The sequence below is a fragment of the Stigmatopora argus genome, chromosome 11, assembly GCF_051989625.1.
Source record: "Stigmatopora argus isolate UIUO_Sarg chromosome 11, RoL_Sarg_1.0, whole genome shotgun sequence".
NCBI lineage: Eukaryota > Metazoa > Chordata > Actinopteri > Syngnathiformes > Syngnathidae > Stigmatopora > Stigmatopora argus.
Genome location: NC_135397.1, coordinates 10,885,540 through 10,910,831, shown reverse-complemented (window position 1 = coordinate 10,910,831; position 25,292 = coordinate 10,885,540). Strand labels below are relative to the sequence as shown.

The following is a 25,292-nucleotide window of genomic DNA, read 5'->3' as shown; positions in this document are numbered from 1 at the left end:
ACAAAAGATGTTTGCGGACAGAGAAAGCAAGCGTGAGATACAAAAGTCAAACTCTTCAAGCAGAGCAGGTCAACGACCACGGAGGCAGCGGTCAAGAATGATGTATTGAATCCCCCCCACCACTTAAATATTTACCAAGCAGACCCTGGACAAGCAGTTTTATGATGCCAAGAGATTCGCTCAAGACCGAGAGCGTCAGCAAATGTCAGGATGAATCATCTCAGTTACATGAATAAATCATTGGCAAGCAATGCTTAAAAAAATAAAATCTCCACCTTGTCTGAGTCACTTCCTCTCTTTGATACCCAACAAGGAGGGGGAAAAAAATCAAGGACACTACTGGAAATAGATTCACTCATAAAAGTTGAGAAAAGCACCAACCTGTTTAGAATTTGGTGGATGCTGCGACATGGTGGACATGGATTTCAATACACACCTGGAAAAAGAAAAAGTATATAAATATTGAAAGCAGGGAATGATTGTTTCAGTATAATAGACGTCTATTATCCTTTTTACTTCAATGTTCATTTGTCGTACCCAGTCAAAATAGATTGGACATCAAGCACCATTAATGGCAGACAGTGACTCCACACAATAAGACAATAGAGCAATGTGTCAAACTGGTGGCCCGAGGGCCAAATCCATCACGCTACATTATTCTACGTGTCCAAAAGAAGTTGATCATATGCATTGATTTTGTTTCTCACTAAAATAAAAGTTTAAATGGTTTTTTGTGTCTCCTCATGTCCTGTGATTGGTCAGCTGGGATAGGCTCCAGCATCCCCCGTGACTCTAGTGAGGATAAAGCAGTTCAGAAAATGAGATGAGACGGAAAATGAATGAATGAATATCCTTGCATAACCAGGTTACTGCCAAAAGTCTGAATTTGAAGGCTGCATGTAAAAGTGGCCGTTACCATTTTGATTTGAGCGCATTTGTTTATGCATAAGTCGTCAGGGGTGACTTTGTGAGGTATCGCCAACATGGCTGAACGAAACTGACGTATTTGGATCTGGGCTAAACATCTATTTCCATCTGTGGCTCAATTGTTCGCAGCTCACGGGAGCTGTTCGCCACGCACTGAGCGCTAACACTTCCCTCGATTGCTCTTGCTGTTTTGAGTGTGAGAGAGCCAGAGTGACAGAAGTACAAATTGCTTACACACGTCCCAACAATGGAAAACATCAATATTTGTGATAAATGAATCCCTTTAAAAATTATAAAGAAGAAAGTAAAAACACCTCAACAGGCAACAACAAAGCCATTTTTCTTTATCATAAACCAACCAATGTCAAGTCATAATCATGTCGTCCGCGACTTTACAACTCTGATCAATAAAGAGACAAGCAGTGCAGTTTTGCCAAACGTTCAATGGCTAGTTTGGTCAAAGATTTGTGTGATACAATTTGAAGTGGGTTCATCAAGCAGTAGAGGTCTCCCAGTTCAAATGGATTCATTGTCTGTAGCAATGGCAGCAAGTAATTTCAAGCCTAAGTACTTATTGCACATGCATATATTGCACAGCATGTATTGCACAGCATGTTTAGAGTGGGTTTTCCAAGACACTTTCTGCAGAGTTGAAAAACAGCTGTCTAAAATACTGTTCTAGGCTGTTTACTTCTCTGTACTGTATAAACACAACATGTACCTGTCTCTTTAGGTTTTCGGGATGGATGAAAGCGCACACAAGTGAGAAAAGTGCATTGATTTGTTTTCAGCGAAAAGCTTTCAGTCTGCCCTTGTTAAGGAGCACTCCAATCGTTAGCGTGTTCCGTCTCAAGCGATTTTCTTATGCAACACAAGATGAAATTTTCTTAACACTCTTTAATGTAGACCCGTTTATTTCACCATTTTTCGCCATTTATCAAATGATTGTGAGTTTCATCCGTAAACATTCCATTGGGGCCAGAGGATTTACCTTCAGGATTTGGTAGCCTGCCCTCCCACAAATTAAGGCTGCAGTCAAAAAGCCTTGTGATGCCTGGACACTATTCATAGCCAAAGAAAAACAGACCCAAATGTGCACCAGGAGACTTGTGTGAAGGCAACGATTAGCCACCAACAAACTGAATGCACACTCTCATTATAATTGCAATGCTTCGTCATGGTCTTCCTCAGTAAAAAAGGACAGCGGAGAGAATGTTCATCTTTCAGTGCCATTGCAGATCTCTGGTAGATTTACATGACGAACACTCCCATCAAGAGCAGTCTTCCGAGGCTTAACATTTTCAGGACATTTGAAGATTTCAGGGCTTGGATGCTAGTGAAGATAACCGTTTTGGGTACAGGCTGACAATGGAATTGTGTGTGTGCGCTTTTGATTCACTAAGTAAACTAAATAATGCCAATGAACACATTTGGAATATTAGTATGTCACTATCATGGTGTTGACCACAAGCCTAATGGTTTCTTTTCCCCAATTCTCTACCTCTATCGGAAAATTATAACTTTGTTCCCCGGTTGATCAAATCAGTCTGACTTTGGCTCTAAGCAGTTGTTATTCAAACGATATCCATCACATCACATTTAGGGCACTCTGATGACCTTGCCGATTATCCATTATCCGTGGTCAGAACCTAACTCAAGAATCCCTCCTCTGCAGGCATTGCAATTATAACCCACTTCATTTCACAACACGTAATATTGCCGAGATTCAATCCAGTCACGTGTGCCTTAATATTGTCGGTGTAATCAAACAAAATAGTAATTAGCAGAAAACGCAAGGTAATCACAAAAGAAAAGATGGCTTTTTCAACCACCTGGCAGCATTGTAATCTAAATATCAGCAAATGTATTATTATTAGTTGACAGTATAGCTTTAAATGCAGAAATGTTGTTTTTCATGAAAATAAGAAAATGTCAAGTTGTCTGGAAATGCATGAATGGAAATGTTTTCTTCCATTAAAGTAAGTGGATGCATAGAGTAGAAAGCTACCGTCAAGCCAAACATGAAATAATAATCATTTCCATGGGAATAGGCCTAGAGGAGTGGAAATATTCAGTTAGGTGTTTTTGTTTCAAATCCAGCACAATTTAATTTTTACATGAACAACAAAGCTATTGTGGAAAAATTGCATTAAAGAGAGAAAATTACATTTAGCTCCCAAAAGTACAATAAATTAGATGACGACAGACATACCCATAAATATACTACTTGCAAGAAAAACAGGAGAACGAGACTTGTGAAAAACTAGAGACATGGCTCGGAGGAAAATGTAAAGGAGGATTAGGACTGAAATCATTCAACGCAAATTAACTCTCGAGTCACAGATTATTTTCTCAAAACCCAATTTGGCTCGATCTTCATTCCATTCTTCAGTAACAGTATTCATCTGACTATTTGCATGGAAAGAGATGCAGTATTCTGTAATTTCTTTTTTTTTTACTAATTGCACCAAATTCTACAAGTAAATCGTATTTATTCATAGTTGAATATAGTTAGGTATCTATTTCCATGCAGCTCTTTGCAAATTACGACCAGATATTCTTTTGTACTGCCTGCTTTACTGGATTAGTGGAAAGTGTTAACTCAATCGATACTTACAATCCAGTCCTGTTGGTGTCCATCAATGGCACCACACTCCTGCATGCAACCATCACCAATTAGAATCTTGGAAGGATAAACAATAAAGCAGATGTGCTGGGAAATGTGTTGTAGCCTTCTGATGAAATTGATGTAGTAGAGAGACGTCTCCGGAGGATAAAGCTTTATTGTCTGGCCGATGCCGAAGACGCTCTGGCCTACCCCTGCTACCTCGTTTGCCCAGGACAAGACTCCGGGAGTGCTGCAGTAGCATGGATTACCCGCCAGCTTCATTGAGTCAGTTTATTGTTTAGCATTCAAAAGGAAACAAGAGGGAATGAAGCGAGCCAGTGAGAGACGAAGAGAACGTAAAATGTGGAAGTAGTCAAGGCACAGTGGGCAGCAGCTTATTCTGAATTGATGTGAGGCCACATGAACTAGGTACGCACTTATCCTTTCCGCTAAGCCGATGGTGTCGAATACGCAGACCAAGGCTGAGGTCTGGCTCATGACGTCGTATTGTGTGGCCCGTGAAAGGAAAAAAATAAATAAAAATCACACGCTAAAATATTTTTTTTAAATGTCATTTCTGTTGTCCTCGATGACAGATCAACGACCCCAGAAATTGAAGATTAGTTCATGTCACATTATTTTTAAGTTTTATGATGTTTAAACATACAAATTCAGAAAATTGATAATTTAGTTGTACCTATTTTTTAGTATTTTAAATGTGAAAAAAGGATAACAAATGGACAATGGAAGCTTTTTTTATTTAAGTAGAAAAAAACAAAATGTGAAAAAAGGGATTAACGGCTTAAAACCATTTGACTATCAAAAAAAGTTTTGAGACAAAAGAAAAAATGTTATCATTAAAATCAGTAAAACATTTAATTAAAAAAATCTATTTCTTGGATGATCGATTATTTCAAAAATGAAAGATTTTTTTCTCCTTTTAATGTAATATATCTACAAAATAATATATTTGGCAGGCATACTGCTGAAGGACCTTGGGAAGTAAAATCATCCAAGAAAGTGATAAACATTACGGTTAAGATTTTCCACTCAGGAGCTGCAGGTTTAAATCTGGGATGAGGCAAGCAATCCTCAATATTATAGACAGTTGGTGTCAGAAGTGTATGCTAAACTGTGAGGCACATCACCTTTCCAAGGACTCTAGGGAGGGGGGATTGTAGTATGAGAGACCATAAAGTAGGGAATTGATGCTGTATTTTTTTCCACTTGTGCTTTGTAACACACTTAAAAGCTCTCGTCAAAGCGAGAAAATGGTAGGGCTCCCAAACATTTCACAAGGATATATATTTTACAGTCCCTTCTTCCCCAGCTTGTATGCATCAGCCTGGCTAAAATCTCCACTCCAAAGTATAAATTTGAGAGAAAAACAGAGAAGAACAAATCGAGTGGGTAGAAAAGGAAAATAAAACTGTTGGTGTTGGTGGTATACTACAGAAATAGAGAATGGGGAACATTTGTATGACCCCGCTCAACAAAATGCTCATTCGCATACACACTAGTAATTTGTAAGGGGAAACTGGCATCTTACTGGGACACCAGCCACTCATAACACTTCCGGTTTTAGACTCTTGACAATATGCATCAATCTATTTTGTGAGCAGCCTTACACTGATCCGTTAGTTACTACTCTTAAAATGATTTCTTGCTTATCTCTATCAGCTTTGGGAGGCCTAAATAAATTATTTAAAATATAATAAATCTCAATGAAAGTTTGCTGGCCTTGAGCATTTGAAATACACTGGACCAAGTATTTTACTCACTGTACAATTTTGGGTGTTATTTTTGTCATTTTCATTTTTCATACACGGCATTTTTATATTCCTATATCATTATATATATTTTCAGACACTACTTTCCAGTCTTTTGCATAACTATATAAGTTTCGTAAATTACTCAATATCTACCAATTTTTTTTTTTTACATATTACCACACTTTCATTTCATCCTATTGTTTGTCTCCTGTGTCTGCATTTGATCAAAACATGGCATACCAACTATTATTTAGCTGCATATTAGTAATTTAAGGTTATTCATTGATTGCCATTTATACACAAAAATTTATATTTAGTTTCAGCACCTGGAAATTACCTGTTTGTGTGAACGGGTGTTTTTTTTTAACTATGGAAAACAGTTAATATTTACATAGATAGTGATTTTACCTTTCCCAGACATTCTAAGTTTCAAGGATAGCCATCATCTTCTAACTTTAAATAATGATTTTCCACGGCACTAACACATTCCTGTGCACGAAATATTAGGAAGGGGATGATGCATCCCTTGGGGGCCTCTTGTCCTATGTGGTAATTAGAGACATCTATGCAAGAGCCGACAAGGAGGGAATGAATAACCGTGTCCTCTGATCACTGGTCATGACTGAAAAACCTCTGCACGGCAAGAAGGGCACTTCTCGTCTTTATCAGGAAAAACGTCAGCTCGGCACTGCTTCAACATGTTCGTAATTACCTGCCTCAAAGTCTTGCCGTTGACTCCATGGGACGGCATTAGGTAATCTACGACGAGTTACGAAAGATCTGAATAATTATACATCAATAGGGTGTCTGACATTGATATTTTAGCTATAATTACCGGGCTTCTTTGAAATCTCACTGATACATGAAGCCTCTTTTCTTATTGTAAATAAAGTAAATAATTGAACTGCTCACAGCAATGAATATCAATGAATAGTTGACATTGAAAGAGCATGTTTCAGTGGCATTGATGGCAATGGATGTCTAAATACATTTAGACTGGGATGGCATTGAATGATCATTTGTAAGTGCAGTAATCATGCAAAATTAATGTAAAAAGTACACGTAAAATTACGTAACAAAAAAGAAATACTTGTAGAACAAGTTCTCATTAGTGTAAATACTTGGAGTACAATTAACCAGAATTGAGTAAAATTAGTATAGTAGTGTATTTGTAAAGGTACTTCTAGTGCAACTATCCGATGTATATTCTACAACCTTAAATTACAAAGCCTACAGTACCTAGGTCTGGCAACCTGGATGAAGACAAACAATTTATTTCCTAATCTGCTGTTAACACAAAATCAAAATAACAACTTTTAGAAGCTGATGTTTGAAAAATAATAATTGAAAAATGGGAAAATTGCAATAAAACCATTGAGAACCATGGTAGAAGTATTTCCAAAAAACATGTTTCTTTAATGTATATTAAAATATTAGGACGATTTATAAAGAGGATCACTGATAGTACAACCAAGTCGTGCAATAAGAACATATCAACCTCCATATTTACCAGCGATAATCTGCCATGGTTCGATAACTTTTAGTAAATTAGGAACGGGACACACGGGAGGTGACATCATTCACGTTCAATTCATTTTCTAGGGAACCAGTGCAAATAGGCAAAAATTGCCTAACCTTTTGCAGCTAGGTGACAAGTAGTGCAAGTAAAATTTCCACATGCACACTTGGCCAGAGACATGATAGAAATAAATCGGAAACGGTTCCATTTCTGTCACATGGCACTATAACAAATCAGCAACGGTTTTGTTCATCAACAAAATCACCTTCGAGGACAATGGCCAAAGTGCACACTCCATACTTGTCAATGTGGAAAAATGCATCATTTTAGCAGTATGTGAGCAGCACTAAAAGTGCACTAACAACTGCAGCTTTAAGTTACCTGAAGTGCTCCCGTTTGAACTAATGGGAATAAAACAAAATGCAATTGGGAAAACTCCCAAGTTAAGCAAGCACAACAAAGAGATGAAAAAAATCCAACAAGCTTCACAGTAAAGCCTTTAGACAATCTTTAAGAATAAAATATAGAAGAAATATTAATTGGCTTGTTCCTTACATGTCTTTCTCAGGCTCACCACAGAGTTTTGTTTGCGGTCTAAACATTAAGTGGCGTTCTTATAAATCCTGGCGCCTGACAAGCAAAAGAAAACATTTACATTTCGTGCATTTTTCTTATTTAGAGGAGGCTCGCCTGTTTGCCCTGCCAGATAAAGCGGCAGCGGTGCACAAAGAAGCAGGTCACTACTAATCCGCGACAGGCACGCGTGCGGCGCATGTACACGCTAGCTTGTTTTGTGTGCGTAATTGTGGGCTGCGAGAAATAGCATAATCTGCCGATGGACGCTGGAGCCGTGTATAAGCTGCACAAGAATAAAATAAATCATGAAATGGGTTGGTTGGTAATCAAATGAAAATGTTAATGCAAGGTATTTTAGTTATTCGGAACACAATTTTGAAATTTGGCGGCCAAGTGGTTAGCTCATCGGTCTCACACTTCTGGAGCTGAGGGTTTCATCCCAGGTTGGTCCTCATTGTGTGGAGTTTGCATGTTCTCCAAGGGTTTGCATGGGTTTTCTCTGGGTACTCCGGTTTCTTCCCACATCCCAATAAAATGAAGGGTAGGCTGGTTTAAATTGCCCTTAGGTACGAGTGTGAGAATGAATGGTGTCCATCACCTTGTGCCCTGCAATTGGCTGGCCACCAATTCAGGGTGTTTCCCGCATGGTGCCCGTAGTTAGCTGGGGTAGGCCCCGCGGCCCCTCGCAATCCTTGTGAGGATAAGATGTTCAAAAAATTAGTGAATGATAAATTGGAAATTTGCACAATCATGTGGCTCTTAACAACGCTGATGATCATTAGATGCCAGAACCTCTGAATTCAAATGGTTTGTACGTCTGGCACCATTAATGGAAGACAATGAGTTTATAGAAAGTGTTTGATTCACTGGTTGGTTAATTGTTCCCTGTGATTGGCTGGACACCAATTCTGGATGGCCCAAGGGAATACTTTTGGCTGAAAAATATGGGACGTAATTGATCACAGAGGGATGATGCTAACCAAAGACCATTTCCCAAAAGACCTTTGGCTACGGAAGCGTTTTGCGAAAAGGTGTGTAATTTCAGAACCAGTTCACACCCTACAGCGCGATCCCTTTCCAACATATAGCAAACATATATTGAACAATCTTTGGACGTGTCACTTAAATCTCGTAATACAACAACACTAGAAGATATCTTGGAATATTTCAACAGTTTTGCAGGCCTACCTCTTTCCCTTTCTTTGTGTACCCTTAACGTTCCATCTTACAAGTGTGTACCAGAAAGAGCAATAAGATAAAACACACTAGATTACCTCAGTCTTTTGACTTTCTGGTTTAATAGCCTTGTCTGTAATTATCTGGAGGAGACGATACGACCAGGCTCACTTCTCCAATGTTGGAATGTGACTGTTTTCTCACCAATAACCACAGCGGCAGCCTTTAACGACCATTAAAGTCCATCACTGGCCACCCGTGTTAATAACAAGGGACGTCTACGCTTTTAGAGATACCACCTTAGGTATGCGCGGGTCCCGCTAGAAGCTCGATGCAAAATTAATTAATGAGTAACCGCTTCACGCACCTTGTAGGTAAGTAAGGCATTGGGTTGATAACTAACTCGCTGATAAATAGTTGATTGCTGAGACTGACGTGTCTCATTAAAGTTTTAGCCGAGAAATAGTACTGGTCCTTCAAATGTCATCTGACCCAGATTGAATCACAAAAAATGTGAAAACAACTTACATCTTCAGAAATACATAGGATATTAAGACCAGTGATAAAATCTGCCATGATTATCTAGTTGGCTGCCATTGACCCCGACAATAGATAACCTATCCATTTGAAGCAAGAGGGTGGCAACGAATGAATAAATGTTCATTTGGTGCCACGCTCTCAGTTTGGATGTATTGGATATCTATACTGGTGATAAAATTATTAGTGGGAGGGTGCATCCCCTTTACAATGGATTGGACAATGGAGTGGATCTTAGACGGTCATATTTTAAAAATGTTGCTCTTTGTGTCTAACTTGGGCCGGCCCAGTGGGGCGAGTGGTAAGCGCTTCGGCCTCACTGTGGTAGACCTGGGTTCAAATCCAGGTCGGTCCACCTGTGTGGAGTTTGTATGTTCTCCCCGGGCCTGAGTGGGTTTTCTCCAGGTACTTCGGTTTCCTCCCACATTTCCAAAGACATGCATGGTAGGCTGATTGGACACTCTAAATTGCCCCTATGTATGAGTGTGACCATGAATGGTTGTTTGGCTCCTTGTGCCCCACGATTGGCTGGCCACCAATTCAGGGTGTCCCACGCCTCTGGCCCGAAGTCAGCTGGGATAGGCTCCAACACCCCCTTGACCCTAGTGAGCATAAAGCAGTTCAGAAAATGAGATGAGAATGTCTAATTTGTTTGCCACCCGTGCTCGAGGCTATAAAGCCTAAAACTTTAGATACACATCTGAGCCACTAAATAGTCGTACTGTCGCCTTCCAATGTGACAGAGGTGCGAAACGTGGGTGAACAGATTCACATGAAGATTATAACAGACAAACTATATTTCTTGTCAGTACAGGTTAGTCAGTACACATCAGATGGTTGTCGAATGGCCTTGTGTCAGCTTCTAACTCATGCACAAATAGCTTTTTTAGAGTGTCTGGGTACTGAGCGGTGAAAATCTTCCAATAACCAGAAAACAAATAAGTCTTGCGATGGGAATGTCGGTCATCAAGGCTGCATTCAATGGCAAAAAAAGCGGCTTGGAAATACCAAAATGAATGCCATTGCCGCAACCCCAACTTCACTATATGTATGACAGTAGTTGTTGGATATTACTACACCCTAGTCCGTACCAAAGCTAACCTCTATTCCAGGGGTGCTCAAGCTTTCTTTGCTTAAGATCTACTTTTCAATGAGCCAACCTCTTGCTCAGCTGCTGTAGATGTTGATATACTTTTTTATCACCATTACTTCAGATAATCATACACTTACATAGTAGAACATATTTATAGTTCAACTTATCTCGCAGCATGATGTTTCTTTTGGATGCACATTTACAGCTAAAACATAAACCACAGAGAAGTAGAAGAGTAAGCCAACCATCAAAACCCAGTGCTTTTTATGGCAGCCCTACTGGAGATAACATTTTGCCAATCTCGGTCTCACATAGGGTGGTTCTTGAGCATAACACTACTATGATTATTTTCCTTTTCATTGTGCTATAAATGCACAATAATTTCACATAATGGCATCATTATGTGGAGTCGGCGTCTGGCATTCGGAGTGAGTGGACCCAAACTCTAAATAGAAGTTACGAGGCACTTACGAGTAATTAAACAAAGGAAAGAAAGCACCAAGTCGTTAAAAGCGACGGCTCGGGCGAAGCCAGTCCGAACAGCACAGACGCTGACAAGCAGGCGACCTGAAGAGTGAAATCACTGCTGGAAAGCCAACAAAGGATTAAGAATAAATGAGTGAGCAGAAGCGAAGGGCACACTCGGACTATTTGCATGGAGAAAAAGGCAGCAGGAAGACACAAGGACGAGGAATCCGTGGAAGGGAGGTTTTAAGTGATGGACGCAAAGAACGTAGACGGGAATAACAATCAACAGGGAACGCAGCCAAGAAGACTTACTCTTATAAAAAAAATAAAAAAAAGTCCATCCATTAACTTTAGCTCATCACAACACCCTGGACCGGTTGGGGGTTGTAAGTATATAAAATCGTAATTAGTATCTGCATTTTAATTTTATGATTAATGCAAATTTTCAATGGAAAGGAGAATATGTACTAGCTGTCAAATACTTCCATCTCTTAGTTGATTCATAATTACAAGTTCTACAGCAAATGAGTTAGCTCATTACATAGACGTCCAATCCATTTGAACTGGTACGTGCTGGCAGCGAATGAATGCGAATTAATTAATCTGCTGCCAGCCCTCCCGGTTCCAATGGATTGGATGTCTACTGCAGAGTAATATACTCATCTCACAAAGCAGATGGATGATTGGAAAAAAAATCTTGTATATTTTGAAAGTCCTTGGCTGGCAAAAGAAAAGCGGAAAAATTACATTTCTTAAATCTTAATAACACAAAAAAAGAGAGACTTCAGTTTCCAAAAGAGTCACACACTATTATTCCTGAGTGCCAGAGAATGTGGATTTTTCATTTGAGGGATTGGTAGGCCTATCCAATACTGCCCTAGATTCACTTCTGATGCCTTGCCACAAAAAAAGAAAGAAATCAATACACGTCTGCGTTTCCCAAAAGGAGAAAGAGTACAGTAAGATAAAAAAAAATCATTAGGACATTAAACTTGGCAGCCTGTGTATTGAACAACAAGGTCTCCATTATACATTGACAAAATGCCTTTAGTGTACATTCTGAAAATAGCACACACCAAAAATGGTAATAATAATAACAATACAAAAAGGATTGCAAATAATTCTTTAGATAATTTTAAGCGCTAGCACAAAATAACAACTTTGACCCTCTGTGCATTCAGTCTGTTGATAGAAATTCATGTATTGGCAGCATTACAAATGCGAACAAAGTGGATTCCAGTGTCAGTGGCAAAGTTGGGGTTTTTATTTTAAAAAATAAAATAAATAAAATAAAAGTTGTTGTTTTTTACTCATTGGCTACCACTAACAGTTATAGATGTCCAACCCATTTGGACATGGAGCCATCATTGGAACTGAAATACGATCTTTAACTTTTGTGATTTTATAAATATCTAGAAATGAATCATTATTCATTTTATTTTTTATATTACCATTTCATTTCATTTGTTTTATTTTTACTTTATTCAAAGTTTGTATTTCCACTCTGGAGATGTGATATGGAAATTACAGCAGTTACCAATAATTTACAAGATTGATCACAAAGGAATTGCTGGAACTTGGTCAAGCCAAAATACGAGCATTTATTATTTTTATATTATTCATCGTTTTAATTTGGTATAGTGCCAATTGGACGTATACTACCAGGGATAAATTCATTTCAACCCCCCCTTTCTCACTCAGGCACCCTTCGTTGACAGCTTTGGACATCAGGAACCATTTCAACATGCTTTAAAGCAAAGTGCCCACTTTTTGGTGTCCGTTTGCCCTCTAATTCCAACACTTAGATAGTGCTCGACTGGCCATGTCACAATTGGAAGATGGTTGCTGTTACCATGCCGACCAAATGAATACGGAACATCCCACCACATTGTTTTGCTCCCCACGATCATAATGTAACCGAGCATGCATGCTGAGTGATGGACGGCTTTCCCGTTCTATGAATAAAAATGTGTCATTTCACAGAAGTAAAAAAAAGCCATTTTCTCTCTACTGTTAAGGTAATGGTCCTCGAAATATTCCACATTTGGAGGAATAACATTACTTTTTATTGTATTTTGTCAGAAACAGGGTCAATATATGAACTTGACTACCCCCCGGTCTGTTCCTCCCCCTCATTTAATTGCCCTTCACATCAACTTTAAAGTGAAGAGTAATTCATGTGCTTCATTGGCGTTGGTGTCAAACACCCCCATTTTGCAAAATCCTCCTCCTCTTCATTAAAAGCAACAGTCCCATTTCATCCCCTAGAGCCTGTTATGTTCAAACATGCTGGGTTCCTTTTTTCGGAGTGGAATTATGAAATATTTGATATCAAGTGTCAAAGTGAGGGGAAAGCATCCCGGAAGCATACCGACAAACGCAGAAAGAGTAAATTATGTTTGAACCTCTATAGAGAACAGAATTAACTCTTGGTGCCTATTGACGGCCCTAGACGTAAAATCATTTTGACTGGACGGGTTGAAGGTACATTTGTTCATTATCTTATTTATTTAATTTGTTACGTTAACTTGACAAGTAAACCTTTTGAAGATCAACAAACCGGAGGCTCCTTTCCCTCCCAAGTGGCTACTCATCAACTTGTGTATGCTTCCCCGGGATGTGCTTTACAAAACAAGTTGTTCCCCGCAGACTGGTGATGCAAGGGCTCTATTTGACCCGCAATAGGAGTTTTTGCGGGAGTACAGAGGGGGAAAAAACTGATAAGAGATTGCATGAGTCCATACTTTGTTTTGCACCTCTTTTTGGTTTTTTAACCTTAGCTTCAAGTCAAGTTATATGCTTTGATGCCTGCTCACTTCAAAGATGCTGTAAACAATTTCCTTCTTGTTGCAAAAGGATAATACAACAGCGTATTTAAATAAGGGAGCCAACGAGAATACAATTGTCATTGTACAAGTCATAACTACTCACAATATTCGTACATGCATTTCAAAACCCAGAGTATTATAATTTAAATCTTGTCATACTACAACTTAAATTTGTTAATATTACTAAACATGACTTCATTTTTGTTATATTAGCACTTAAGTGTAACATATCTACGCATGGCTTAAATCTCTTATGATTTAAATCTTGCATTGCTGCAGGTCTAAAGACTTGCAATTTTATCACTTGAATCTCACATTACTACTACATCTCAGAATGTTATGATTTAAATTGTGTAACATCATTACAGACAACATGAATTTAAAGAATATGATTTCATTCTCAATATGATGACTTAAATCTCATTATATGATTGTATTTTCACACTGACATTTTTCCCTCTTTCTCTCTGTCTGGCCCCAAAAGCTATAGATTCCACCACCCGCAGCTACAAGATTGGCTGCGTTCTAGATTTGTCAAACATACTATTCAATCTGACAAATTCCACCAGCTGTAGAATGGGCTACGCCGCACTAGATGTAATCATAGTCTTGATGCAGAAGTCTAGTTTTTCCGGACGGAGTGGCCTGACCACATGAAATTCACCCAATAAGTCTGTGCTTTAAAGGAGGTTTAGCACTGATACAAAATAAAACTTCTGACTACCTTCCAATATGAATCACTTTGTCAAAGAGGATCACAGACTCTCTCCATCTTTACCTACCTTAAAGTTATTTTATTTTCTGTTTTACATTTTCACAAAGAGCTCAAACATTTACTTCTTGTAGCTTGTAGTATCCACATACAGAATTCAACAAATTCAGACGATGACTTATATTTTATTATTTATTTCATAATATAACGACAAATGTTGCACCATTCTGTCCCATAAACTAGTCACCGTGGGAAATAATAGATACCAACTGCATGTTTCTGTGGAAGTCTCACATATTATCGCACGGTTGCGCCTAAATTTGTGCCTTCACCTGATTTACCGGCTGATTGCCGAAAGAAATTCTTAGCCCAAAAGCAACTGGGAGCTAATGACCAGAGACAATTTCGTAGTTGTGACACAATCTTTAGTTAATACCATAAAATAAACACTGAGACAATTGGCAACATCAATCATTCACTGCCAGTTCAAATGGGTTAGATTAATTGTTGGATTAATTATTAGGCTAAAGAAAAGCTCCAAATTTCCCGGGCTTTTTGTTTTTTGTTGGAGAACTTGTTAAGACCCTGACTGACGTACCTTCCTAAGGGGACAACTCATGAACATATAAACTCTTATACACTCACACGTCGGCTCAGTGCAACTGCTCATGGCCAAACAAAAGACCGCGACCAAAAGACCGGCGACCAATTGACTGCACACGCAAATAATGGCTGAAATGTTATTGGTTAAATGCTTCAATATGAAAACACACATCTGGAAGCAGTGCAACCAGGGGGGAAAGCAAAGAAAGGAAGCTTACAGACAATTCGGAATTATTTTATAAGTATTGATGGACAAAATATAATATATGATTCAGACATTTCTTAGGCCAGCAGAGAAGGCCTTGAAGGCCCTGACGGCACACCACTACTATCACCATCAGTGGGAGCATTGTGACGACAACAATGCACATTTTAAACACGACAAACAAAAACAAAACAAAAAAATCGCACAGTTGATGCTTTGACTTGTAGCAATTGCGAAAATTGTATTCGCAAATTAAAAACATAAATAAATAAAATACCAGATATTTAACCATATTCGTTTCATTATAAAATGCCTATTAACTAATTGCTAAATTGTACCATCTGTATGTACCAGTTTTGCAAAACAAGGCAGAAAATAAATCTATTCAACTGATCTGATTAAATCAAGAGTAAATATTTCTTAATCCACCTGACAAATATTTGTCCTCATGGTGCCCTAATTATATTATGTTAATTCAAACCATTACGCTCTAGAATATTTGCATTTGGTACAGAGAAAGTGTGAGCAAATATTTAAGACAACTGCCTTCATAACTTTGACCTCGTTTACGGGGTGAAACGTTTCTTGCACCTGTGAGAGGGGACCCCATGTTAACTTCTTGCTCATTACATGGACGGTCCCCTCAGGCTCGGCGAGCAGTTGTACACTTTATATGCATTTATTGATTCCATTTGGCTAAACATCAGCTTGGGGCCAATTTGGATTGGGGGGCTTCTTATAGCTAACCCTTAAAGGAAGCTTTTGCGCATCAAGGGCACAATAGAAGGAACGGTAAATCTTACAGTATTTATTATAAAGTGTAAAGGGTCAAGTACAAAAATTAAATAAATTCTAAACAAATTAAAAATAGCAACCTTGAAACCATTTTTAATATTCTATTATGGATGGTAATACCAATTAAACATGGAGGCTAAATTAAATATAAATGTTGACTTAAATATTAAAAGAAATGTTGAACTAGAACAATATTTCATTTGTTCATTCATTTCCTGAACTGCTTATTTTCACAAAGGTCGCAGGAGGGTGCTTGAGCCTATCAACAACAAGCACCAGACGGCAACATGCAAAGTCCACACAGGTGGAGTGACATGGATTCAAGCCCAGGACACCAGAACTCTGATTCAAATAAGCCTTTTTTTACATAAATGTGGGTAAAATTGTTTGCACTCATAACATCTTTACCAATTCATCGGTTCTAAAAAGTCAATAGCAACACCGTGATTAGTAATGGGATTGTTGAGTTACTTAGGCAGGTTCACCAAACTACAGGCTGCACTCTACTCCAACTGGTGAAAGGCACATCAGTTCCTTGTGGCTAGCGCAACACTCAATCCACTTGAAGTGCAGTGTCACGCTGCGGAGTACCTTATCTTCCAAATGATTTTGGTCTGAGTGCAAACAAGCGCCGTCGCCAAGCAGGAACGTGTAGCGGACAACAAGCACTTGAAAGCTGATACCGCCCGTCTCAGTCAATGTTTGTCAATTCATGTCACAAACTGCACACCTGCATTCGCCATCTGTCAAGCGAGACGCAAGATACTACCGGAAAAGGCTGATTATGTCTGCCATGATCAAGTAACAATCAAACGAATCAACTAATTTGATGGTCGCTAAATCTGATCAATTGTTTAGAGGGAAAAAAATGACAAACTCCTCTTTTCTGAGCATCGAAAGAGTAAAAATATTTTCATTTTTATTCATAAAAACAAAACAAAATATTTTTTTAAATTAAATACTGTAAATAGTTTATTTGGTTGAATTTTTTAAGTAATTATTTTGTATTTAAAAGAACACAAAAATTTTCAATTATGCTGTGTTTTATTATTTTTATTAGAAAAAAGTAATCAAATTATAGCAAAGGGAACATACTGTCAATAGTTGTTTTTATATTCTACATACATTTTAAATAAGGGGGGCTCATATTTTCATATTTGGATTAAAACTCAAACAAATTGTATGATTTAAAATTCATTCATTCATTTTTGTATGGCTTATCTTCACTAAGGTCACAAGGGAAGAAAAAAAAAAAGCTTTTAAGTTTTTAAAATCGGATTCTTGTAGTCTATGATGAAAAATATTCTTTGTAATGTAGATAGTATCTGCTTTGGGAAATTAAACTTGCGTACAAACTCGTCAGTTTAACAAGATTTATGAGGCGAACCCCTTCTTTAAAAAAAATGCTGATTAGTCGACTATCAAAATATGTTTTGGGCAACCCACCGCCGGAAATAATGATTCTCCCCACGTCTCTCACACCCAGTGCGGAAAGTAGAACCTAATGAAATGCAAATGACTTAAACTAAGTTTGCCAAGGGTCCTCCTGCGCCTGTAAACTTTTGCACTTAAGAAGGAGGGACTTGTGTGTGATTTGCCCACGTCTTGCGCAGGGTTTTTAATGTGCCTCCCTAGCGTTTCCTTTGCACCAGTGTTCATTCTTACGACAAAAGAAAGAAAAACAAAGCCTTGATCGCATCCACCTGAAACGGTTTTGGACGCTCGGGCGAATCAGTCACCCGCGCCGGCCCTGGACGCGATACTGCCGACCGTTGCAATTTCATGCACTCGGGACAGATAAATCTTTGGACTCTGCCGACCATAAATCTTCGGAAGAACGCTGAACGGCCACACAGTGTGCCGTGACTGCACCTGATGCCATTGAGGGGAAAAAATTAAGCTGGGGATGGCACAGAAGAACTCTTCTTCATCAAGAGTGTTAGCAATGATGCTACAGCAGAAAAGCGAATTGGATTTTAGCATTGACAAACTCATTTCAACTCATTGACCGTCATAGACGTCCATTGCATTTGAACGGGGATGAGCTGGCAGCGATATTCAAACGCAGTGAAATGCGACAATTTGCTCATCTGCTGATAGGTCTATTAATAGGTATACTTTAATAAAAACAGAGAGACATCGTTGACATTTTCCAGCTACGAAACTTGCAAGGAGAATCCACCCTGACTTCGTCCTCGTCCCAGATGATTCTGAAAAACCGGCATCCTGCTCTGTCCATTTAGTCGCGCATAATTCAAAATCATCTAAGGTAATCTGATTCAAACAATTGCATAAGATAACTGAATAACACCATTAAGGTCAAAAAACAACTGCCACAACAATTTCATATCAGGTCGGAAACCAAAAACACCTGCGTATGAATTTGCACAAGTAAGCATACAAGGTGACCTGAGCGGATCGGAAACCAAAACAACTGCGTAAGAATAAGCACAAATAAGCATAATAATTCCATACAAGGTAAAAACCGAGCGACAGTATTTTTAAACAATATGCGAGTATTTTCGGAAGTTGATTCGATTATAGCTATCTGCCGGAATCCAAGTCAAAGCAATTTAAGAGTCCTTTGTAGATCTTCATTGCAAACTCAGATCAACAGTCATCGGCCTGGAACATGGTGTCCTGTCCGAGTCAATAGTCCTGAAAACAATTAAATGTCCTCGAAGCCAGGTTTTGTCTGCTTCGTAAGAATGATTTAATAATATGCACATATTCCATATGTGCCCCAATGTGCACATATATAATAACATCCCAGAATAACCCCAACATCGGCCGTCTTCAATGGCAGTGCATATGTTAATCGATGATTTTATTTGTTTAAGATTGATTGCTTTCCTGAAATTGAGGATGTGAATCATTAGAAGTTAAGCAATGTCTTTTAACGATTAATCGTTTTTTTCATAGACAAATTTGGCAGGAAAAAAAATGTCCTGTTAAGGCAAACGGTGAGAATGTAGACAGGGCAGGATGTTATACGAAGTCTCAAAATGATTAGTTGGGTTGAAACAACTAGCAATATAGTGTACATTTTCTTTGGGAATATTAAAATTCTAACAACACTGAGGATAAACAGGGTTTAACAATTAATTGGACATTTAAATAGCCGTTAAATATTCTGTCGATATTGCTTGTTCGAATTGATGAATTATCAAAAAAATTCTGCCCTGATATTGAAATTCTGAGGATGGAGGAGGGAGTACAACTTTCTGTTGGGCTGTTGAGATTGCAAGGACAGCTCTTTACGATTAGTCAGTTCTCATAATACTTTCTAGATTGGATACTGATTGTTAAAAAAAAAACATTACTTCCTGTTGGGATGTTGAAATTGCTAAAATATGGATAATTTGAAGCTAGACACACTCTTAAAAAACTCATTACCAAAACAGTTGACAGTAGTCAATTCTTTGCACCTCTACTTCCTACACAGTCCGCATCCCAGCACCCCAACAATTTGTACACAAGTCAATTTACCATAGCAGTACGTCCAATTCAATATGTACCATTTAATCAGATTACCCTTCTTCCCAAGCAAGGGCCGATCATCCCCGATTCCGGCACGGCGAACGTGACAACTGGCTGCCTATGGAGCGCCACGCGGGCGGAATATCAATGGCGAGCGGCCACAACCGAGCCGCTCTTCATCTCTCCTTTCCCGGTGGAAAAAGACGGCCCTGCCCCTGACTGATGGAGACATCCTGGCGCAATAGAAAAAAAAGCTTTTATGGATTCCCCGCACACAGGTGGTATGCAAGAAAACCTGTGGCTGCAGCTCAACGGGGTTCTCATCAGCTAAAATCCACATCAGAGAAAAGGGAGGATGTGAAACATATTCTTCAAAAGCAGGATAACAGGATCACGGGGCTTTACTCATTGGAAGGAGAGCCGATGCTATGACCAGATATGCTATTCAGATTTTTATCCTATTAGATAAGCTTCTGTCAGTTTACAGTGAGCGAGCTATTACTCAATGAAGGCCAGTATTGCAAAATACAATTGCGTGATATTGGAACATTCAAACTGATGATTTGAAAAGAAGTGCAATATGCAATGATCGTGTTTCAATGTCGTTCATGACGATAGGTGTCCAACCCACTCAGACTGGGAGTAGTGGCAGTGAGTGATCGTTTGACCGCTGTCAGGTTCCCCAGTCCAAACAGATTTGACATTTATTGCTGTTAAAGGTAATGAGTTACTACAATACTTGCTAAATGACAATGGAACAGTTGGAAAGTAGCGTTTGTGTCAATGCTGTAACAATAACATGCAAAAATTTAAAAAAAATAAGGTTCATCACTTCATTTTGAATGTTTCAGTTTAAACAAAAATGTAAAGAACCCTAGTTGTTTTTTGTTTTTACATAACGTGTTGATGAATGCATTAAAAATGGTAAATAAAGATGATATTAAAAAGGAAAAATATTTCTTTTAGATTAAATGTCCAAGTATTTAGTTCATTTTTACCAACCGACGACTCGCGGAAAAATAATTGGTGATTCGTTGACTATCAAAGCAATTGTACAACTACTGAATATGGTCATTTATGGACCATCAGTTTAAGAGTACATGTATAGATGCTAGATACTTCACCTCTCGTGTTTTGTTACCATGTTGTGGCATTTTTACCCTATCAGTGTGCTTTTAGTGTGAATTTTCTTTTGGATTTTTGCTATTTCTCTTTACAGTAGAAGTATGGAGACTCCAGTCAAAGTTCATAGCAATTGACTACTAACATGAACTTTGAGTGGCCTCAAAATGTTCAGTCAGCGCAAAATGTGTGTGCATTTTATCTTTTATGCCAGGCTATTTTTGCTGTTGTTGTTGTTGTTGTTTTCCCTGAAAACACCACTTTCCCAGACAGAAAAAGCTTATGAATTCTTAAGTACGCAGTCTGTTTGTAGGTCATACGAGAGACTCGCAAAGCATGGTATAGCTAGCAGCAAAATTACTAAATGAAATCGTCAAATTGCCAGACACCACTGTGTTAATAGTTAATTCATCAGCACAAAAGTAATACAACAGTGTCTATTGAAAAAAAAAACTATTCCAACCAGCTATGGGTTGGTGTCTAGTTAGCATTGGTGAGACAAATTCCGTGTGCTACCGATGCACATAATTTTTCTATTTGGCATTGCTAGCATAATTGACATCACACTGAAAGAACACAATACACCCCCCCTTACACACACACAAACATCACCACCACCATCACAGACACACAACCCCAGCTTCTCCCCAAAAGAGGACATTGTTACTCTTTTTCTCATATAAGTAGTTACTAACACATCTTAATTTGCAACACTTTTTACAAAAATCAACTTTTTTCTCTCAGGTATCTTGCTTGCCCCCCACAACAGTAACTATTGAGTAGATTTTTACTTTAGTACCATTTCAATGTAATAGTACTTTAAGTAGACTTAAATTTGGGTTGGATGGCAATTTCACCCCTAGGAAGAACAAGCTTACAATTCAGTGCTATAAAAAGATATATACATAAAAAAATAACAGGAAAAACAGTGTTTCCAGAAAGAGGCGAGAAAATTTGTATGACAAGCCAAAATAGTGTGCTTCGGGGGATGCATCAATGTTTCCTCTTTTGAAATTAAAAAAGAAGAAAGAAAAAGGAAAGAAAAAAACACCATCCTTTACCTTAGAGGCGCGTCCGCTGTATTCCAAGTGCGCCAAAGGTCATTGCGCATATATTCAGAGGACAGGAACAGGCATAGATGACAAGTAGGCAGGAGTACTCATGACCTAATCCTCTTCTCGGTATATGTCCTTCACATGTGCTCAAGCCTGTAATCTTCCAAAAGGGAGCTTTCCTTTCCCCCTCCAATCCACGTTGCCTGTAATCTTCCCTCTTCCCCCCCGGGTTGAATGCTCGCCTGCTCAGATGACTTTCTTCCAAGTTAAAGTGAGGCGGCCCCGGGTGATGGAACAGTTTTCCCTTGCACAAAGGGGAGTTTTTCCGGTTTGCATTCCTGCCCTGACAGGTGGCTCGGATGTTCACACATAGTACATGCACTCACACCCGCACATCCATTCACACGGGCGGCCGGAGACACAGTCAGTGGCTTCGGGAAGGGAGACGGACAAACCACGAGTCGTCCTCGCTCTCTCATTTGCTCTCGCTCTACCTCCTCATTTCTTTTCTTGCTCGCTGGCGCCATCCATCGTTGGTTTATCTCGAAGATAAACAGGGAGATTTTCCCAACTGGATTCCGGATCTGATCGAACGACAAACGCTGATGTTTAGAGCATGGGAAGGCAAACTATTTGACAAAATCCGCTGTGAGCGCGGGTCCTAGTTCCAAACATTTTCCCCAATGTGGTGTGTTACTATCAGTCGATTAGATTCAGGTGCGTCTAATTTCGGGAGGAATCTTATTGGTTAAACAATCTGTGCTGGATCGGCTGGAAAAAAAACCCGGTACCACTCAGGATCCGGACCCACTTTGCGCATCATCTCACATTAGGGGTCTCCCCTCGCTCAACACGACCCCTTTACCCCTCCGAACCGGGTCCCCTCGAGGCCATCCCTGGTAGTCCCTCAGCTGAGCCCCAGGAGTGCAAATATTAAACATGTCTATAATCAGAATGTTAAATCTTACAGCGACACTGATAATAATAGCCATCCAATCCAGCCTTGTCAAAATCTAGGATACGTTTTTTTACTCAGTTTCATTTTTATACAAGTATGATTCATTCATTCATTTTCCACTTATCCTCACAAGGGTCTTGGGGGTGCTGGAGCCTATTCCAGCTAACTTTGGGCACCAGGAGACGGACAACCATTTACTCCACTCACATTCATACCTAGGGGCAATTTAAAGTGTTCAACTAGCCTAACCTGCATGGTTTTGAGATGTGGGGAGAATCAGGATATCAGGAGAAAACCCACACAAATCCAGGAAGAACATACAAACTCCACACAAGTGAGGACCAACCTGGAATCAAACCCTCGACCCCAGAACTGTGAGGCCAACGTGCGAACCACTCGGCCAATATGCAATCATGAATGCTTTCATAAATTAATACAATATGAAAAAAATGAAATAAAATGAATAAAATCACTGGTTACAGCTTCGAGCAACACTTTTTGACTGCGAGGGGCCGCCAATGAGTGCCTGTATTTTATTTTGTTTAACAATCTATATAAAATTATGATGTATGTTTTGTGGTGGTTAATAAAACCAGATAAGTTAGATTGAAAACATGACAGTCAACACTGTTATCTGGCATTTTCGGTCGCTCTTGTCTGAATGAATCCATCAATCTGCTGCTAAGGTGTTCCTGGCATTTTACCCAAAGTGGAAGTCCGTTTTGGTGACAACATGGCACGCAGTCTCCATTTATGCCCGAGGAGATGATGTCCAGCTTGGCGAGGAACATGTTTGTCTCCACAATGGCTGGCACAATTGGCCGCTTAGCCCGCAGCCACAAACATTTCAGTTGGTGTCGCACTGTGAGGCACAAAAAAAGCTTGGGGGCGGACAATAAAAATAAAAAAAACACCGTTATCATCCCGATGTGTTAGCCTAACCCATCAGATAGAATCATTTGTGCCAAAGTTTGCAGACAAAATAGTCTGGAGGCAATTGTATGATGTGGCGGTCACTTCAAATTGAGATTATAAACAGTGGATTATAAAAAAAATTAAAAAAAGGTTTCATACCCTTTGATTCGTCAAATGTCTCACAAAGGCTTGTAGTTGGAAGAACCATGTCAATATGTGCACAAGTGCTGTAAACTGGAGTTCCATGATTGTTTACTTTCGTATTATAGCGGTGATGCAAGTGGTTAGCGCGTTGGCCTAACAGCTCTGGTGTCCTGGGTTCAAATCCAGGTCATGTCCACCTGTGTGGAGTTTGCATGTTCTCCCTGGGCCTGTGTGGATTTTCTCTGGGTACTCTGGTTTCCTCCCACATTCCAAAGACATGCTACATAGGCTAGTAACTAGACACATTCTTGGTCAGCCTTAGATTTCTTTCTTTTTTGGAATGCAAACCCTAAAACAGAGACTGTGACACTTGCTTTCAGCCACTCGAGGAGTCAAATGTGTTTAATAATATCAAGGAAATGTGACAAGTGACGATTATCACAAGCAATGGAATTAAAAACCATTATGTAGCCCACTTTTCTAAAGCCATAACCCTTTGAAAACAGCAGATTATTTGGCTTAAAGCCTGTTGCAAGCAGCATGAACACAATAATGGGCAAAAGGTAGCCAGAGGCAAAACAGGTGTTGGGTGACTGATAAGAAGTTTTATCGGCTAAAGAGCGCAAATACAGTGAAAAGATCACATTAGCATAGTTTGAAAATAAGTGTTTTCTTGTTCCTTGGGGCTCTTTACAAAAGTGTCGCAGTTGTTAATGGCACTGTTAAAAAACGATAAAGCTTCGATAAAAAACGAAATAGAGAAAAACATGCCATGCACCACTACATTTTCAAAACAGAAAAAGCCAAGTGAAAAAAATATTTACTAATATTTTAGGGCAATTTTTCAAGAAATAACAACTTTTACGATAATAATATAATAATTTATAATAATCAGCTTTTTTAAATGTTTTTTTTCTTGTCCTGAGGGTCAACATTTGAGTTACCCTCATTTTTTTTCTTGTGAAGACTCTAAATGGTGAGGTGAGGGGAACATCCATATTGAGCCATCCACAAAATTGTGTCTTATAGAAATAGTTTGAGTACAACTTGCGAGCAAAACACCAGAAGGACACTGTGTGAGAATCGGTGTGCCATTGAAAATTGATACAGTAAGCTGTTGGACAGTGGTATGTATTATTAATTCTCCTTGTGATATTTCACAGAATTAGTTCAGTCCAATGACGTCTCAATTGGACCTCAATGCCAATAACATAGGGGGGAAAGTGTATTCAGACAGAGAAGAAAATGGGGGTTTCATTGCTAGCTGATTTTTTTTTTAATAAATGGAAAAAAACTACAAAAAAATTAGAATTACACAGAAAACTGTCTGTCATTTGTTTTGATTGTTGAAATCATCATTCTCTATGTAAAAGCTCCTTGTCACTCAACCTCTAAGATGCGTCACCTTGACAGATAGCCACTAAAATAACTCACCCACCCAGACATCCCCAGACTCATCAATAAAGCAATAAAGTGCACCTACTGCCCTCGTCCCCACTAGTCTTTCACGTTGTAGGCAAGAAAGGAAACATGATTAAATGTATATAAGACTTAGTACTGCAAACTGTCCTCCTTGACAAATGGCAATCTTGAAACTGGGAGAGCAACATGGCCACATCACTAAATGCTGTTTACAATGTAAAGGTATGAAACTACTTTCCTCTATTGGAAGCCCAGTGGTAAAACAAGTGTCTAGTAATATTTTTGTTTTGCTGAGACAGTAATGTAAACATCCTTATATATATATATATATATATATATATATATATATATATATATATATATATATATATATATAT

The 25,292-nt window shown here is 38.9% G+C and overlaps 1 protein-coding gene across 1 annotated transcript in view; it reads right to left on the bottom strand.

Annotated features, from left to right (window-relative positions):
* The window catches only part of LOC144084474 (protocadherin-15-like), a 154,605-nt gene extending 132,433 nt beyond the window's left edge, over positions 1-22,172 (bottom strand). The window contains exons 1-2 of the mRNA XM_077612938.1: positions 21,483-22,172; positions 382-436 (exon numbers count right to left, since the gene is read on the bottom strand). The gene's annotated coding sequence lies outside the window, so the exon portion shown is untranslated. The remainder of the gene's footprint in view (positions 1-381; positions 437-21,482) is intronic.
* Between the last annotated feature and the right edge of the window lie 3,120 nt (positions 22,173-25,292).